The sequence below is a fragment of the Dendropsophus ebraccatus genome, chromosome 2 (assembly GCF_027789765.1).
Source record: "Dendropsophus ebraccatus isolate aDenEbr1 chromosome 2, aDenEbr1.pat, whole genome shotgun sequence".
In the NCBI taxonomy this organism is placed as follows: Eukaryota; Metazoa; Chordata; class Amphibia; order Anura; family Hylidae; genus Dendropsophus; species Dendropsophus ebraccatus.
The window spans coordinates 194,476,921-194,493,891 of NC_091455.1; the positions used below are offsets into that span (position 1 = coordinate 194,476,921).

Consider the following 16,971-nt stretch of genomic DNA (forward strand, 5'->3'; position numbering starts at 1 on the left):
CTCCTTCATCCCACTGTGAGAACCTGAGTGAGTTACTTTGCCCAGGTGCATAAAGAACTTAGTGGCACACCTGTGCTGGGACACTACACATGGGCTTAAAGTGTGTTTGGCAGAACGTGGAGCTGGTGGCTCCAATCTCTGTTATAGTATTCAACTTTATGAGTGTCTTTAGGGTGAGAAAACAGTTGAAAGGGGCCAACCTTATTTGCCAACCTTATTTTATGGACAACTTACTGACAACTGACATTTTGTATTAATAAATAATACAAGTAATATGAGTGTATTGTTTAGAATACTGATAAAAAAAATACACTAGGAACATTTACGATCAACATTAAAATTGTGATTTTTACAATCACTAAAACCTTAAGTTACTCCAAGTTCAAAACAATTAAGGACCCATCATTTTTTTTTCCCGCGGAAAACCCCTGGATCCTATCGAAATCGATAGGGTCCATTGGAAACAGTTGGTGTCAGGCATGCAGTATAAGGGATGCAGTAAATTTAGTTTTCTGTTTCTGCGACTAGAGCGGAGCTATTTTTCTCATCCTAGACAGCGCCTCGCCAGCTCTCATTTTAGACTTTTATAGTCAATCATTTACTCTAAACTCAGTACATGTTGTTTTAAAGCTCCATGCTCATGACTGACTGCCATACTCTTAACCATCTGTTCTGTGTTTTTCTGGAGGTAATTCTTTAAATTCCACCTTGACGAGAGGCTCCGAGTGCAATGAGGATTTATGATCTATACACGGACTGCAGGTGAGCCCACTGGGAGCTGCTGTAGGTACAATGGACAGCAATCGCACAGCAGGGAACCTGAAGCTAATGGGGGTTTGTAATGTTATAACACAGTGAAGAGCAACCTGGGGCCCTCCAGCTGCTGCAAAACTACAATTCCCATCATGCCTGGACAGCCGAAGGCTGTCCAGGCATGATGGGAATTGTGGTTTTGCAACTGCTTTGTAATCCCTGTTACAAAGAATAAATCTTCTTCATGCAGTGTTATTATAGGGGCAGTAAGCCCCATGGACAAGTATACAAGACCCTATTCACTAGAAAGGAAGAGTTTTCTAGGCATGCTCTGTGACCCATGCATAGGTCATTCCATAGGGAGGGGGGGGGGGCTAAACTTTTGTTAAGCTATATACTGGTGTTACCTTTCACTGTATTGCGATCTGTGATGATAAGGAGGACTCTGCTGGAGGGTAAAATCAAAACCTATAATACCCTAATAATAATATAAACATCCACAAATTACCAAATGTAATTACTTTGATTAATATCCAAAATGATGTACTCAATATTTAATAAAAATTATAAACACAATAAACAGGGTTTAAAGCAGGGTAATAAAAGTTAAAGGGGTTGGCCATTTTATAGTAAAATTGCTCAGTGTACAGTGTTAGTAAGTGTAGTCACTGTATATACTCACAGTAGCTTCCTATAAACCTCATAGTGCTAAAATCAGACCCCCCTTCTCCAGGTTGTGCTGTCCTGCTCTGTGGTGATTCTATCCGTAAGATGGCCAACATGGAGGAGCATGTGACCATGCCCCGCCTTCAGTGTCCACCACTGAGCCTGTATATGCCTATGGTGGAAACCGGGGGAGGGGCATGGTCACGTGCTCCCCCATGTCGGCCATCTTATGGACAGAATCACCACAGGGCAGGACAGCCTGGGGGAGAGGAGTCTTATTTTGGCTAATTGAGGTACACAGGGAGCTGCTGTCAGTAAGTGCATTGTGTACACGTACTAATACTAGTACATTCACCAATTTTACTATGAAGTGGTCAATCCCTTTAACGTTATATCAAAATAATGGGTATCACATACAGCATGAATCGATAACCTCTGGAACACAACAGTTCATCTGTATACACCAAATGAAAAACATGATGGAATATACCATATTTCCCTTTCAGATCAACTGGCACTAGAAAGTGCCAGAGATTTGTAATTTACTTCTGTTAATAAATCTCAAGTCTTCCAGTACTTATCAGCTGCTGTATGTCCTGAAGGAAGTGGTATTCTTTCTAGTCTGGAAAGCAGGAGAGGTTTTCTATGGGGATTTGCTACTGCTCTGGACAGTTCCTGACATGGACAGATGTGGCAGCAGAGAGCACTGTGTCAGACTGGAGAGAATACTGTACACCACTTCCTGCACATACAGCAGCTGATAAAAGACTTGAGATTTTTTTATAGAAGAAAATTAGAAATCTCTGGCACTTTCTGACACCAGTTGATTTAAAAAAAAAAAATAATAATAATAATTTTTTTTTTGTGAACAACCCCTTTAAGAGGCATCACACAGGTTGCCAGTACTCTACAGGAATGACCCTTTCATTTCTAATCAGGATACATATTTCTGCTAAGATGAAAAAGCTCCGGTCAATTACAATGCTCATTGTTTCAACACTGGGCCTGTTCCTATGCCAGGTGCTTATTCATTACTGACACATTTAAATATTTGGAAGTTATTACTTACAGGAAACTGTAATAGACATTGTGGAGGTTAATGACTGAACTGCAAAGTCATCCAGCAGGAGCCGCGCAGACACATCTTCAGTCCATACCGGATAGGAAACAACCATCTGAGATATAGAACGTAGAGTAATGTTACCATCACTTGGGGGCCAGTCCTGATTAATGCAATGCTGACTGACATTGACGTAGAGATTGTTTATTACTAGTGTGATATATGTGACGCCATATATGACGCCAAATTGATTAGATCTGCCGAGGTTTCCTTCAATCGTCAGGAGAATTTGCCCAATTTGATCATTGATCTGAGCTGCATAATGGTTACATGTAATCCAATGAGTCATAAAATCATTCGGCGCGCTCTCCGATGGCGCATTGAACATATTGCTCATTTATTGGACGCTCAATTAACTATTGTGGATGGGTTAAAGAAGCTGATGCCGAGTTGTTGCATGTTTATTCTGATTTTCATCAATCTGTCAGTATAACAGGATGCCCTGGTTAATGGGAATGCGTCATAGTATTTAAAGGGATCCCGTCACTGTGAAAATGCTAGCTGAGCTATCAGTATCACGTCATAGAGCAGGAGGAGCTGAGCGGATTGATATACATCTTTATGGGAAAAGATTCAGTATAACTTGTAATTTATTGATTGAAATCTCTGATGTTTCCATGCTAGAGTCCAGTCCATTGAGTGACTCCACCCACTGGACTCCTTATCACAGATTGATCAACATGAAACAAGTTATACTGAATCTTTTCCCATAAAGATATATATCAATCTGAGCGGGGGGGTCTGAGCATACCAACTACTATGTTGGGGCGCAGGAGGCCTTAAAATTGCTGGTACATAAAATCATAGTTTCAATTGCATAACCGTATACACCACAATCAAAAACTCCAGTTTTAGTGCCTTCCTGCACTGGTCACTACTTGTTCCTGCTTCCAAGATGAGAGGTTGGAGTAGGACAAGCGCACTCAGTCACTGCCACAGCGGTGTCCTGCCAGTTACTGGAGGAGTGGCAGGTATTGCTCCAACATCTTGGAAACAGCATCAAGCAGTGACCAGCATGGGATCAGAAGGCAACAGAACAGAGGCTGCAGGGGACCAAGGTAGGTGAGTATGACTCATTTTTTATTTTTACCCTGTCCCTAAAAAATATTATTTTTATGTACACTGAAGTACCCCTCTACAGTGAATAAACTTTGCATAAATCAATAGTACAAGTGAATAAAATAAACTTTGTAGTATATCTTTGTAGAGAAAAAATGCTCCTAGGCTCCTAAGTTCCTCCTCATCTCTCCCTCCTGAACTCATTTTTCAATACGAAATCATATCCCAATTCAGCCTAGAAACGTCTATGGCAAGGGAGGGAGTAGTACATGGAGAGACAGAAACAGAGAAAGACACTGAGAAGGTGATAAAAGCATGAGTAAGTGTTATATCTTACCCAGTGCTGGATTCACAGTGTACACTGATCAGTGCTGATCTATAATGTCCTCCATTCTGATGCCGCTTCTGAGAGTGTGTTATAGAGATATAGGAGAGCAGGACCCCCTCCACTAACTGTACAAATACATGACAGCTTATCCTGAAAAAAAATTGTTGAAAGTGGCGTAACCATTTAAATGATAACATTTTAGCTGCCCACATCCACCATCAGGGGGAGTTGTTGCATACAGATGTATACAGTAATAAAATATTCTTCAGTAAACTCATCCTCTCTGTATTTTTTAAGAAGGTGAAGCTGAGGAAATGTGTTCGGTAGCTCAACCCAAGTACAGCCCCCGGTATCTTTCAATATATCCGCGCTAAATACTCTTGTTAGATCAAGATCAAAAACCGCCTAGTTTAAAGAAAAAAATCTAACTTCACGATAATGTACCAACTATTAGCAGCTCACTTCCCTGTCATTGTACTTTCTCATCTTTTCACAGCAGCCAGAATACCCGACCACCCCCTAGTACAAAAGCATTGTGTCTCTTCAAATGGCTGACGACATATTGTGAGGAGATAAAGGAAGGTGTGTGGATATCGGGTGGATGTGTGAGATGTGATCATTTCACAGCTTGCAGTCACACGTTTCCATGGTTTTCGTAATGAAATAAAGTGTTCGCATGTACAAAAGATGGCAATTAAAATTTCCAGGTGTTAAAATGTAAGAATCGGTATTGAAAATTATCCCTGTCTGAATTTCTGTAATTATTCCGGCTGTTTAGAGGTTTCAGACATTGTTTATTCCCTTCATCCTTTTATAATAATAGATTAGTGAAGAGCTATAATAGTAACAGCGGGGGCACCTATAGGGTTACTGAGAAACAATAACCAATAAAGAGATTAGAAAGATCACTCTGCTTAATCATATTATTTAAAGGGGCACTCCAGAAAAAAATATATATATTTTTTTCTCCAAATCAACTGGTTTCAGAAAGTTATGTAGACTTGTAATTTACTTCTATTTAAAAATCTCAAGTCTTCCAGTACTTATCAACTGCGGTATGTCCAGCAGGAAGTGGTGTATCCTTACAAGTCTGACACAGCGCTCTCTGCTGCCACTTCTGTCCTAGACAGGAACTGTCCAAAGCAGGAGAGGTTTTCTATGGGGATTTGCTGCTTCTCTGTAAAAATTCCTGTCTCGGACAGAGGTGGCAGTAGAGAGCACGGTGTCAGACTGGAAAGAATACACCACTTCCTACAGGACATACAGCAGCTGATAAGTACTGAAAGACTGGAGATTTCTAAATAGAAGTGATTTACAAATCAATATGACGTTCTGAAACCAGTTCATATGAAAGAAATTTTTCTTTCGCTAAAGTATCCCTTTAAAGGAGGAGTCCAGGGTTAGATTAAAGGGTCCACTTTCCTTCAGAGACAGCGCCCTCTATAGGATGTGTCTGGTATTGCACCTTTCTCCTTGACGCTCATGTTTTTAAATCTTTCTCTTAGGCTGGGTTCACACTGTGTTTTTGCAATCAGTTTTTTTTTTTTATCGGATGAAAAAACAGATGCATTTGTGTGCATCTGTTTTGATCTTTTTTTTTATTTTTTATTGACTTTCGTTATAAAAACAAAGGATCAAAAAACGAATTAAAACACATACTTTTTTTAGCGTACACAAAAACATGGTCGACTACGTTTTTGTGTATGTTAAAAAAACAGATCTGGGTTTTTTTTTTGCAAAAAAAACATGAAAAAAAAATTGGATTGCAAAGACCCAGTGTGAACCCAGCCTTATCCTTTTTTGTATGAACTGAATTATTTTCCTTACTCTCTTCTAACATGCTCTGTGGTCTACTTTTTTCCCACTTTGTCTTTGCTTCCGGTCTTCTAACCTTTTCTTATTCTTTCAACTTCCCTTATGATGTCATACTGTAGTACTAATTTCTGTGAGATATCCAGTCACCACAACAGTTTCTTAAAGTGGTTATCCACCATTAGAAAAAATACATACTAGCTTTCTTTTGGAAACAGTGCCACTCTTGTCCACAGTTTGTGGGTGGTATTGCAGCTCAGATGTATTGAAATTAATGGAGTAAAGTTGTAGTACAACACAATTTACCAACAGCACTTCTTGTAAGGGTTACTGGAGACTGTGGTTTGCATTACACTGGTATGGCCACCTGTAGACGCAGCTCTTACCTTCACCAACCTAAGAACACTCTCTCTAATGCTGGGTTTACATGGAACGATTATCGTTCGAATTTGCACGATAACGTTCGAATTCGAACGATAATTGTACGTGTAAACGCAGCGAACGATCGAATGACGAGCGAGAAATCGTTCATTTTGATCTTTTATCTTGTTCTTAAATCGTCGTCCATCGGTCGCAAAAAATTCGCCGATCATTCCGTGCAAACAGTCGTCGCGCTAAAGTCCGTCCGGCCGCCACCCGGCCCCCCGCGCCGGCTCGATCGCCACCCCCGCCGCTCCGATCGCCCCGCCGCCGCTCCGATCGCCTCCGCCGCCCCGGCCATGAGCATACATTACCTGCTCCGCGTAGCAGGTCTTCGAAATCCCCGGCTCCCCTCTTCAGTGCATTGATTGGCTGAAGAGGAGAGCCGGGAATTTCAAACGGCTCTTCTTCAGCCAATCAGTGCTGCCGTGCATTGATTGGCTGAAGAGGGGAGGCGGGAATTTCAAACGGCTCTTCTTCAGCCAATCAGTGCTGCCGTGCATTGATTGGCTGAAGAGGGGAGCCGGGAATTTCAAACGGGTCCTCTTCAGCCAATCAGTGCTGAAGAGGAGCACTGATTGGCTGAAGAGGAGCCATTTGAAATTCCCGGCTTACCTCTTCAGCCAATCAATGCACTGAAGAGGGGAGCCGGAGATTTCGAAGACCTGCTACGCGGAGCAGGTAACGTATGCTCGTGGCCAAGGTGATCGGAGCGGCAGTGGCGGCGATCGGAGCAGCGGCGGGGGTGGCAATCGGGGCAGCGCAGGGGGCTGCGGTTGACCGTGGGGCGGGGCTGCGGATGAGCGGGGGGCCGGGCTGCAGGCGGGCGGGCTGCGGGCGCGCAATCGCAAAACGATCGCAAAACGATTTTTCTGTACGATATATCGTACCGTCTAAACGCTGATCGTTATGAAAAAAAAAGTGTTACTCCGACATCGTTAATCGTTCGATCGGGCCAATAATCATTCCGTGTAAACCCAGCATTAGTCTTGCTTAGGTCCATGACTAGGCGATGGGGGAACAATTCTTTAGTACACTATTTAACTTGCTTGGAGCTAGGAAGAGGCTTCATATATAATACATATATACACATGTAATACACAAACAAAAAAACAAAAACTTGTTAGCCTATTCATTGGATAGGCTATCAATAGTTGATTGGTTGGGTGCCAACTCCTGGCAACCTCACTGATTAGCTGTTCAGCACCTACCGATCAGCTGACCAGCGTACAATTTTACTATAAAGTAGCCAATCCCTTTTAACGAAGTAATTTTTAACGATTAATGATAAATAATCGCAAACGAGATCATTTATTGTTAACCTGAAATCGTTCACCATATTACACAGAATAATGGTGCGTTTACACAGAGAGATTTATCTGACAGATCTTTGAAGCCAAAGCCAGGAACAGACTATGAACAGGGATCAGGTCATAAAGGAAAGACTGGAATCTATCCTCTTTTCAAATCCATTCCTGGCTTTGGCTTCCAAAATCTTTCAGATAAATCTCTCTGTGTAAATGCACCCTTATAGTTGTTAATTATTATCGTTACTACGATAGTTTAATCCATCTGATCCCAGCAAATGAAGGGACGATGTGAAATTAGGACCATTTACACAGAAAGATTATCTGACAGATTATCTGCCAAAGATTTGAAGCCAAAGCCAGGAATGGATTTGAAAAGAGGTGAAATCTCAGTCTTTCCTTTATGACCTGACCTCTGCTTACAGTCTGTTTCTGGCTTTAGCTTCAAATCTTTGGCAGATAATCTGTCAGATAATCGTTCAGTGTAAATGGACCCTTACACTGAACAATGAGTGAACGATTAATTAGATGAATGTGGAATTACAGCGAACGATTAACGATCGATTAACAATGATTTTGGTGTAAGCACCAAACGAACAATGAGCGATTTCTCGTTGGTCATTTGATCATTGCCTGTATTTACAAAACGATTATTGTTTAAATTTGAATATAATAATTTACATGATAACCGTCCGGTGTAATAGGGCCCCTTAGAAAAGAAGGAAGAAAAGAAGGAAGAAAAAACAGGAAAAAATAAAAAAAAATAAAAAATCACAGCAGCAGAAAACGGTTGAATATGAGAGGGGGGGGGCACCATTTTGCACTTTTGGTTAAAACTTTTTGGATCTGTACATTAATTTAGTAAAATCGGTGCAGACAACACAAGGTTAATGAAAGATATCACAATGGGTGATGTGTCCGCTTAGTAAATGTTGCGCTGTTCATTGGGATGTTACTGTTATATAACGTCCTGTAGAGATGGAGATTACAGGTCTGGTGTATTCTCAGCATGAACCGTTACCGTGACATTTTATTCATAATTCTTGACAAAATTACACGCCAACACAGCTCGGAATAGAGAAAAAAAAAAAAATCATAAAAGTGAAGAGTAAAGCGGGCCGTGTAACAATAACACCGTGATTAAATTAATTATCGTTTCATTTCTCTGAATGTCACCGGCATTACGCTCATCCAAAACATTTTCCACAACAGTTTATCTACGGTGGAAAGAGCCAATAGAAATGAGGAACATTTATAAAAAAAATATATATATATAATTTTTTTTTTATTTTTAAGGAAAAGGACACAAGAAGACCTTTTTGTAATATTTTCCACTTGAATAGGGTTGAATTTATAGAAGCTTAATTCTATCCAGGGGTTTTGTTGCTGGACACTCTTACTAACCATAAAGGATAAAAGCAAGGGCATAACTAGAATTCATGGGGCCCCATAGCTAAAGAAGACAAGCCTTTGGACAACCTTCAATGTGTTCAATTTTATTCTTGCTTTGTTATTCTGCAGTTCTTTATTAAACATTTTGTTTAGTTTCTCTTCTATACCCTGAAAGGTACAGCCCTGGTTTCTACATTTCATTTAGAGCAGACAAATTCCGAATGAAGTCAGAAAAACTGCTCTTACCAGCCCTTCTGTCTCCTCCCCTGAATGAACTTCTTCTTAGTTATTTTTACACCAAGACAGCATCAGATCCTGTGTTTTAAGTTGTGAGGTGCGGCATCCATGGATCAAACTTGTTTTTCCAGCACATCCTGGATTGGGAGGAATTTAGAGGCCAAGTCACCACCTTGTCCTCTTTGTCAGGTATCTCAAACCATTCCTGAAATTTTTTTTTTGCAGTATGACTGGGACAGATATTTGGCTGAAAGACGCCACTGCCATTAGGGACTAAAACCACCATGAAGGGGGTACTGGCCTGTACAATGGTTAGGTTGGTGCTTTGTGTCAATCTAACCTCCACATGATGCCAGGACCCAAGGTTTTCCAGCAGACCATTGCTAAGCGCATTACATTAATCAGATCAGGCCGCCATCTTACATCACTCCATGGTCCAGTTGTGATGCCCATCACAGGTGTTTTCAGTGATAACTAGTGTTGAGCAGACTTGAGGAAACTGTCTGGGTTCGGCCCCTTCCCCAAACCTGAACGCTCTGCATTTGATTACTGGTGGCTGCAGAAGTTGGATGTCCTGGAAAACTTGGATAAAGCCTATGGCCTATGGCTGTATACATGCTTTCCTGGCAGCCATAGGGCGGCATCCAACTTCTTCAGATGCCGGGAATCAAATACTGAGCGTTAAGGTTTGGGGAAGTTGCCGAACCCAGACAGTTTCCTCAAGTCCGCTCAACCCCAGTGATAATCTCTGACCGGTCTGTAACTGTGGAGCCCCATACACACTAAGCAACATTACACAATATGGCTGCACTTCCTGGTATGACTTTTTCTCCAATGACCATCCCACCCTAACGTCTTGAAAGGAACCAATCAGTACATTTGTGCTGATTGGGCTCCCCAAGTGGTTGCACGTACCTGGCAGCAGCCTCTCCGGTGGTGTTGGGGGATCCAGGCTCCATAGACCAGTTACTGGCGTCCTTGCCTGTCAATCACCCTGCAGAGCGTACTGACAGGACAGAGAGCCGTGACTAGTCACAGACCAGGTGACTAGTTCACAGCTCCCCCCCTGCCTCATGCGCGGGATTAAAAAGCATTTTACCGCACACAGCAAGACCACAGAGCCGGATCCTCCGACACCATAGGAGACCCGGCTGCCAGTTACATGCAGCCGTTCTGGGAGCCCAACAGCACAGAAATGGGTTCCCTTTAATATATGAACAGTTTTACATTTTGGCTGGAAAATTCTCTTTAATTTCCCAACTGCTAGACTGCACCGAGGAGCGTCAGAACAGCCAGAACATGGCACCTGACAGCCAAGTCATGGCCGATATCCATGTCAGACATTTAATGGCCTTCTTGGGATTAGTAATGGAAGTTCTGGCAGATCAAGCCGGGAAGAAGTTCTGCTCCAAGACTTTTCTCACACCGTTCCCCTTGGATCCTCTGTGTGAGAACAGGAATTTTTTTCCAAACTAAACCCATAAAACATTTTAATAAACATTTACAGTGTTTGCTTTTTATTTCAAAGAACAAAAAAATGAGTAAAACGCTTTTCTGCTATACCTTACTCATCATGTCATGTTAAAATGTCTTAATATTAAAGGGGTACTCCGGTGAAAATTTGTTTCAAATTAACTAGTTTCAGAAAATGATATAGATTTGTAATTTACTTCTATTTAGAAAATTTATCAGCTGCTGTATGTCCTGCAGGAAGTGAAGTTTTCTTTCCAGTCTGACACAGTGCTCTCTGCTGCCACCTCTGTCCATGTCAGGAACTGCCCAGAGTAGAAGCAAATCCCCATAGAAAACCTCTCCTACATTCTGCTTGAGCTCCTGTCTGACCCTGCTTATAACAGCAACTAAGACCCTCTTTCTATATCTCTGGCTTATCTCTCCGGGCATTTTACATCGGTGACCACCTAGAGCAGGTCCTGGCACCATGCATCGCCGATTATCACAACCACAGAGGATACAGAAAGTAATATGGCATCCCCATGTGAGGAAACAAGATGGCGCCGGCCCAGACAGGAAGAAGCTGCCTGCAGAGACTGACAGAGTTCTTCCTGATATCCGTCCTAAACGAGCGCTACCTGACACTGGTAAGAGCCTGCCCTCACGACTTCTCTCTGAACTCCTGGCATCAGAGACAGAGGCTCCCTCATGCAGCACCCCACACACAGGGACGGACTGTATCCTTCCTACTTCTGGCATGAAGCCAGCTCCTGCCTCACAGCCTGTCCTGCCCACAGGGGACCCTCTCCTTACACTGACACATGACATCTCTGGCAACAAGCCAACTAAAACTGCTGAGTCTGCTCAACTACCAAAGGACTCTCCTGCAGATCCCCCTGCCTCTGCTTATCATCCAAATGCTAATGCTGGACCCCCTGTCTTAGTGCCAGACACTATTGCTAAAGCTATCACTCTCTCCCCTGCAGCTCCTGTGTTCATAAGCAGTGCTGAACAGCTCAGCTCTGGCAGTCCATGCTCACTGCCCCATTCTAATACACAGGATCACCTTCCATCTGCTGCTGCTACCTGGCAAAATATCTGGTCTGCATCATCTTTGAACCCTGCACCTAATCTACCAACTATAGCAGCAGCGTTCATGTCTAAGTGCGTTCCTATGGAGTTTGACATGCTACAGACTCCTGATTCACCAGTGACCAGCTCCTCACTCAGGAACATACTATTATCTTTCAGAGACTCTCTCCTTTGCAGCATAGACCAGATTTTTCAGTCTTTCAGCTTATCTATCAGAGCGGTGGAGGACAGAGTCCTACTTACAGAAACAAAAATGGGAGAGCTGGTCTCTTCGAATAACTTGTTATCAGATACATGCAGGAGACTGGAGGAGGAGATGCACCAGTTGAAAAACAGAACCATGATCTTGGAGGACCAGCTTAGACGCAACAATTTGAAAATAAGAGGAATTCCGGAGTCTATTCCATCAGCGGACTTACCTTCCTATATTCAAAAGTTTATCAAAACAGTCTTACCCAAATGTGCCAATAAAGAAATGATTGTGGATTGGGCCCGAAGGGTCCCCAGACCCAGACATCTACCTATGGACACTCCAAGAGACGTAATCGTACGCGTTCATTTTCTTCATGTTAAATCGGCATTCTTGGACGCTACTAGAAAGGCAGAGAGTTTACCAGACGAATACCAGCGGATATCAGTGTTCTCAGATTTATCTCCAGGAACTTTACAGTGGCGCAAGTCCTTTTCCGCTCTCACAAAAATACTAAGAGACAACCATGTCTTATACAAGTGGCGATCTCCCACTCATCTCATCGTATTTAAAGGGGACGTTGCCTACAGGATCTCAAGCCCGGAGGAAGGGATGCAACTATGGAACTCCTGGCAATCTAACAACGGTCAATATTAGGCATTATCGGACGGGAGGTTGCCTTCTACACCTTGGTGTTCTATACCTCCTTAATGAACTCTGGCATTGGCTGGACTATATGCCCCACCCATTCTGCGTGACTAATATTTGTTAGTACAACACGCTGTTCTTTCTTCTATGTATATATTCGAATCGTGTGTGTAGTTACCTATTTCTGCATAGCTCGTATAGAAGCTTATTTTTGTGATAAGAGACAGAACGCTATCATCTCACAATATCTATAGTTGTATATAAGCAGCCATGCATATGCTTTTTCTTTGGTCTGCTCTATGTTTAATTACACCCAGCTTTTTGAGGCCATATTTCTTAAGCAGCCATAACAGCATCATACTGGAGTAATAGCTCTCACTTGTTATACACCTTACCACACCTTAATGATCGTCTGCTTGCATTATCACACCTTACATTTCTACTTATAATCTTATACTTATCTGTGTTCTTGTTACACGCACAACGAAATTTAGTTATGTCATTTAAAACGACTGACCGTGGTGGTCAGTTACCTACCTGCTTATTATTAGCTACCTATATAGCATAATTCCTACTGAAACCTGCTATTTCTACCTTGCAATTATATACATATAGCATGTCTCTGTAGTGTGTACCTGCGATATTCTCTGCTTTACTGTGTCTATTGTTTATTGTAACATTTTCCTGTTCTTTGTTGGATATCTATGTTGCACTGCTTAATGGTGTACAACTGTCATTAAAAATATGTTAAAAAATCCAATAAATATATTGAAACAGAAAACCTCTCCTACTATGGAAAGTCTCTGACATGGACAGGACAGATCCTTTAGAGTAAGAGACACTCTATGAAAACCCAGAATAGAAGACGCGGTCAACTAACTCAGAATTCACTTACAGGGTTTATGGTTTCTATTGCACAGATGATTACACAGGTCAACAAAAAAAATTTTTTACTGGTGTCCAAAATATTTTAATGATTTTGGGGTATTTTTGGGGTGCTGATTCTGAATATGCTATCAGTTTTGCCAGATTGGCTCAAGTTTTTTTTCATGTCTTGTTCATTTTTGAAGATTACTTTCTAAAACTAGTTAAAATAAACTAAAATCAACATTTACTTTGTAAAATTTATTGTATTCATGACAATAGCAATAAAGTTAATGCGCGTGTAGCAAATTACGCCTTTTTTTTTTTTTTACACATTTCACGAAAATTCTCAAAAACTTGAGCCAATCTGGCAAAACTGATGACATATTCAGAATCAGCACCCCAAAGTTACCCTAAATTCGTTGAAATATCTTTGGCCCCAAAAATGCTGTTGACCTGTGTTTCATTCATTTAATAAAATAAAATACATAGAAACAGTAGAAGTAACCAAGAAACAGGGGGTATAAAATGTCACATTGACTGTATTCCTCTCTGAGGCTGTCTATGGCATTATACACAGTTATGGGACGCTTTTCATTGTCGCTTGGGATATAACACCACAGGTCTATCATTGTGTATAGCATACTGATAAAACGGCTCTCACCAAATAAGCCCTGGACTCCACAAGATCTTTGAAGGCGTCCTGTGGTCTCTAGCCCCCAGACATTAGCAGCTGTTCCATTTAAAGGGAATGTATCACCTATATTTTCACCTATATTTTCTAAAACTTGGTCTTTTATTCTAATCTGTTTCTATTTTCTGACTGTATTTTTCTAAAATCTTTTTGTACATTGTTATTGGGGCTGCCATTTTGCCTGAGCTATTTTAAACAGCATTTAGTAACATGCTTTACAGCAAGGCTCATGGACATAGACGACAATAGACAGAGTCTGTCCCCTTGATATGAATGTAAAACATTACCGAGCAGCTTTGCGACCTGTGAAGAGGTCATTCCACAGGGAGCTGCTATTGTCTTTAGCTGCCGTTGTCACATGTTGCTTTAATGCTGTACAGACCACTTTACAGCAGCCTCCTCTTATCACCAGAGACACAACAGGAAGTCTCAGCTTAGTTTTAACCCTAGTGGTGAGAATGAAAGATCTCATGATTATTTTATAATATAGATAGAAAAATGGAAAATTAGAAAAAAGTCACACAAAAAAAATCTTTAAAAAATATATAACATAAAAACATAATTTAAACAATTGGAAGGGATTTATCAAACAGATTCTTTGGAAAATTAAAAGTGGAATCTGATTGGTTGCTAGGGGCAACTGAGCCAGTTTCACTTTACTCCAGTTTGATAAATCTCCCCCTAAGTCATTTTCAGATGACACATTCCCTTTAAAGGTGCCTTCACTCATACCGACTCGCAGCAAAAAAACTCGATGCGAGTTTCTGCTACGAGCCGAGGTCCTGAAAGGCCCCTATCACTACATACAAGCAGTGGTCTGAAAGACCGCTGCGTGTATGTAATGCAGCCGCCCCCTTAACCCCTTCGGCTCCCGCACCGCTGTCTCCATACATTACCTGGCTCTGGCTGCACGGGGTCCCGGCGTCTTGCTCTGCCTCCCAGCCAATCAGTGTGTTGCCCAGCCGCAGCCACTGATTGGCTGGGCGGCAGAGCGGGACCCGTGCAGCCAGAGCCAGGTAATGTATGGAGACAGCGGTGCGGGAGCCGAAGGGGTTAAGGGGGCGGCTGCATTACATACACGCAGCAGTCTTTCAGACCACTGCTTGTATGTAGTGATAGGGGCCTTCCAGGACCTCGGCTCGTAGCAGAAACTCGCAGCGAGTTTTTTGCTGCGAGTCGGTATGTGTGAAGGCACCCTAAGGCAAGAAATTGCTCACTAGTTCACTATTTTACCATAGAAGATACTAGCCACTGCATACTGCGTAAACCCCATTGGATTTCCAACTTTGACCTGGTTGTGTAGCCACCACAATTTGGCTCTTGCCAGTCTTACCCAGATCCTTAGGTTACTGTGTTGTCATCCGTTTTGCATCCGAGTCCGTGTTTTTCACGGATCTCTTTAAAGCATTTTAAATTACTTGATTGTAACATCTGTGTACATCTGTAAAAAACAAAGATCTCATTGATTTCTGCGGGGAATCCATTCTGTGCTTCCTTTCCGAGTAATGACATGTACTACTTTTTAACGGCACGGATCACGGATCCGTGCAATCACAGAACGTCTGAATAGCCCAATACAAAGCAATAGGCTGTAAAATTGTCCATGCACACTGATCCGTGCGGACAGACGACTTACCCTTTCCCGTTTTTTTCCTGCTTCCAACACATAAACTTAAAGAACTGACTGTTCCCCCGCTGTCTGATATATCCCTCCCATTGACAGACACCATTTTCACAAGATAATCAATGCTATTTACGTCACCTGTCAATGGTTTTAATATTATGGCCTATAGTCTATGTAGATACATGTACTTTGCCTTGCCCTTCGAGACAGAATAATCACACCATATAGGAAGAGCAGCGAGGAGGAATATCTAATGCGATGCTGCACCCCTGAATACAATAGTCATCATCTGCAATGACAGGAGGTTTTACACTAATAACAGACTGTGAAGACTTTTCAACTCTTACCATCATGGGAAAATAATATGCAAGTTTCTGAATAACTATTAATAGATTTAACTTTCACGCTTCCAAAGAGGTGGATGATGTATCCGAGCACTGAGGATTTATTTCTTTTCTATAATTTAGAATATATCCGCATAGGATAACACAGGAATGAAGGATATCTATATCCATAGGAGCTCTGTTATTCAGTGTAAAATTAACATGTGTATTCTACTGAAACCCGTAGTGTAGGTTAAATGGAGTATTCAGTGACCTTATACCTGTCACCTTTAAAAACTTAAAATTTTTTTATTGTTTGGGGTCTGTGTCAGACTGCGACCGATCACGAAATCTGTTCTGTGTCTATGGGGGAAAGGTGGCCCCATAGACTTACTCCATAGCGAACGGTACAGCGGGCAAGAACAAGGCTGGGAACACTTTAATGTGTGTATATATATATATATATATATATATATATATATATATATATATATATATATATATATATATATATTCACCTGGGCTGCTAAGTAGCAGCCAATTAAGGGTGCACTGTCCCTATCCCGCAGTACTTTGCTATCTCTTTGAAAGCCATATGGGTTATATTATAAACTCCTAAAAATTTATTTGAGGACACCTGGTATTGTCCGTTTGCCCCAGTAGTCACCATATTTACCACTTTGTCCTCTTGTCATATAAAGAGCAAAGACCAAAATTAGTAAAGGTGCCACACATGGATAATGCATATGGAGCTAACTCTTTTCCAATCTTCCTCTTTTCTAAACTCTCTTCCCATGCGTGCATGCCACTATGTAAAATAAGGAGCGCATCTTCAGGTATACAAAAATCAGATTTGCAGAGTTGCATTACCTTGTTTCGGGTATTGAAGTATCAGTTGTTGAGGAGTGAACCCAAGTGTGCGCCATTTGATTAGCGGTGACTGAAGAAGTTGAATGCAGCCCTAAGGGTTCTATTAGACAAATCGATTTT

General features: G+C 41.7%; 1 long non-coding RNA gene across 1 annotated transcript; it reads left to right on the forward strand.

Annotated features, from left to right (window-relative positions):
• Positions 1-685: 685 nt before the first annotated feature.
• On the forward strand, positions 686-4,642 carry LOC138784826 (uncharacterized). Its single transcript, XR_011361955.1, has 2 exons — positions 686-762; positions 4,423-4,642. It is a non-coding gene; the product is annotated as an uncharacterized lncRNA (long non-coding RNA).
• The last annotated feature ends 12,329 nt before the right edge of the window (positions 4,643-16,971 follow it).